The following is a 3369-nucleotide window of genomic DNA, read 5'->3' on the forward strand; positions in this document are numbered from 1 at the left end:
CCAGCCCTTCTTACTGTGCGAGGAAAGGGCGGATTCGGATGTACTGACAAGAACCCAGGGGCAAAATTGTGGGTGGAGTCCCCAAACAAACCTCCTGAACCTGCAGAATTATTCACTAAGGGCAAGGATAATATCCTAGTCATCATGAAACCCGGACAGGAAAAATGACAAAATGTACCTGCTGAAAAATGTTATTTACGAGAGTGATTATACCAGTTTGTTTTCTGTTTCTAGATCACAGTATGGCTTGCCGCTGCAACGCTTGCGCTGTGTGGTCTGTGTTTGGGTGTGTCCGGAGGGGTCCGGGAGGGCCCAGGGATGCCGAAGGGGATCAACCGCGCGAGTCGGATGACAGCATTGTTGCAGCAACCGAATAACATCTGGACCTACTTGGCCGGGAATGTGCTGAACACTTCCCACTTCTGTATGAGAAATCTTCAGAGTACAGCTGATATGATATCCACTTGCCTTGTCGCCGTACCTACCCCTGCACATGTGCTTCTGCATATCTTCAACCAAACTAACTTTGATGGGGTAGTGAAGGAAATTGTTGTCCGTACACATTTAAGTCTTTATGAGTACTGTCACTTTTGCCAGGAGGTTACAGATAGCCTCTGGAGGAACATGACAAGTATTGTTACCTACAATATCTCTACTGGAGACGTTTGCTATCAACTAACTTGTGACCCTGCCAAAATTGACAAGTGTGGTCAACTGAAACTAGATAAAAGCAAACAATTGACCACTGATCAACAAACATTATGTCAGTCACGACATGACAGTTTTTGTAGTACTGTTACAAATGATATGGTCCGTAATCACACAGTATTAGCCGCTAGCCATGTTAACCATATCAAATTACCTAAGGGATGGTTGTTCTCGTGTGGCAATATTTCATACACTTACATACTAGCTAACATAACTGGAGGACCTTGTGCCTTATCACGATTAAGTCTTATGCTTTTTCCCATGCATGCTGTCACACGTATTCGCTCTTCTAGAGCCACTGTCCAATTACCTGAGGATTGTGACTCGAATATTAACTTGCCTTCTAGAACAGATTATACTAGTTTGGCTATTTCCATTGTAGGAGTGCCAGGACTGTCCGTTTATAATGCAATAACTATTGCTGTGCTTGCCTGTTTAATTGTGAAGAATCTCAATCATACTACTGCCACTTTGGCTGAATTATTATTAGATGTTCAAGGAACAAGAAAAGCTGTTTTGCAGAACAGGGCAGCGGTGGAGTATTTGTTGTTAAAACACAACCACGGTTGCGAGGACTTTGAGGGACTCTGTTGCTCCAATTTATCTGATCATTCTACATCTATCTATGCACATATTAATGCCTTAAAAGATTTAGTAAAAGGGGTTACCCAAGACGTTGATCAAGGATGGTGGGATTGGTTGTTTAGGTGGCTACCTAATTTTGGGCAGCTTCATTATATCTTGGGTGTTATTGTAGTGATTATATGCATTTTATCTCATTATGCTGTTGTATTCAATGCATTCCTAATCTTCTCTCCCTTCTCCGTCCCAGATCCATGGTATTTAGGCCAATTGGGTATGATGGGTGAATCGAAGGTCAAGGGGTGGAATGTACTGCATTTGCCATTTTACACATGCTAAATTACGTGTTGACCTCGGTTCCATGCGATGCTCTGATCTTCCATTTTGTAGCATCACACTTACATTTTGTGCTGGTTTGCCCTGTAGTTACACTTCAGCAGTAACATAAACATGTTTTTCACGTAAACCAGTACAAGCTGGTGCGAGACATATCTTGTGAGGCTGTTTTGAACCTTGCATTTGTTTTTGTGCATTCTATGCTTATCTCCAGGACAGAGGGAGGATGAACTGTGCAAGGCTCTCCAAGGCAGGAGATAGGGAAAGGAATGTCTTTTGCCTCGGCGCACCCAAAAAGTATCTGGCCAGGTCTGTATGGGTGGATCTGACGCAGAGATGGGGCCAGATGGGCGAGAGCGCCGGCTGGAGGCTTCTCGAACGTGTTGATTTAACTATAAAAAGCGGTGTCTGTGGGGTGAGGCTCAGGAACTCAGTCTTGGAGTGGATGAACTCCCGGGACGACTTTGGTGCCCGGAGAGATTACTTCCTGTGCCACAGTCTCTACAGGGTTCCCAACTTGTTGTTTTCGGTGCTTGGCCAGGGATGTTGAAGACTCCAGTGCAGACGCATCTGGTGAGGTGCTTTGTACATTAACTGTTTATATACCTGTATTCACAGTTTCATATATATATATAGCGTGGTGTATTCATTGTTTATTGCCTTTCACTCGGTGCCTAAGAATTTACTAGCTACAGTGACTTATTGCCCTTGTCTACAATATTAATAAAGCTCATTTTACCTCCAGAGGAGTGTTGGCGTTTCTGTGTGAGTAAGTGGTGTGTATGAGTTCAGATTACACAAGTAGGCGAGGCAATACAGCCTCCCAAGTTGGAAACTCCTGTCTCCCCTATTACTGCAGATATCCTTCCCACAACTCCTGTACCAGGACCCGCTTGAGCTGCATGCACTTTCCAGGTTTTCTACACTTTCCGAATCTTGCCCCCCCCGTCCCCTGATTGTGGACTATTGGGTGAGGACGCTCAGATAATAACCCATCCAACAAACTGTCTTCATTGTCACTACTGTCACTTCCATTTGCCTTTTCACTCCTGTCCTGGGGACCTCCCTCTTTGATCAGCACAGGTATAGACTTTCTCCATCTATGGTATGCACCCTCCATTTCTGAAACTGTGTATCCCATTGTGCGTCCTGGTATGACCTCACAGTTTTCTTCATCCTCCCTTTGTATTTCTCCCTCTATGTAGCATGGTCTGCATGCATCCAAGCATTTAATTCTTCAAACTGGGTTGGTCTACCCAAAGGTTGCAGCATAAACATTGCTCCTCTTAACTGATGCAATACATCTAGCCAAAATGAACCAAAGCGTGGAAATGACAATTCACAGTCTTTTTCAGTGATCTAATGCTAATTTTAAAGCCAATTATAGTATGTAGCCCAACTTTTGTCCCCATATAATGTGCTGAAGTTTCCTCGAGTGCCACCTCTTCACCCACTTGAGTAACAGACCCTTCATCACCCCTGAACAGATCTCACAACACTCTAAAACATCACATGATTTCAATTGCAATTTGATGTTCAGAATTTTACGACGGAACAATTCTTCTCCAACCACAACTTCCAGATCACTATTAACCAATTCCAGCGAAGTGTTATGCCAGCTGACGTATCCAGCTCAACCCTCTCTGACGTCACTTTAAATCCTCACAGCGGCTCACAGTCCTTCACAATTTCTCCACACACATTCACTCACACAATCGTCTTAAAATCTGTAACTTTCTGCCA

The 3369-nt window shown here is 43.9% G+C and overlaps 1 pseudogene; it reads left to right on the plus strand.

Moving 5' to 3' along the window:
• The first annotated feature begins 318 nt into the window (after positions 1-318).
• LOC147732422 (uncharacterized) lies at positions 319-1577 on the plus strand (annotated as a pseudogene).
• The last annotated feature ends 1792 nt before the right edge of the window (positions 1578-3369 follow it).

This window comes from Lissotriton vulgaris, chromosome 2_1 (genome assembly GCF_964263255.1).
Source record: "Lissotriton vulgaris chromosome 2_1, aLisVul1.2, whole genome shotgun sequence".
Classification (NCBI taxonomy): Eukaryota; Metazoa; Chordata; class Amphibia; order Caudata; family Salamandridae; genus Lissotriton; species Lissotriton vulgaris.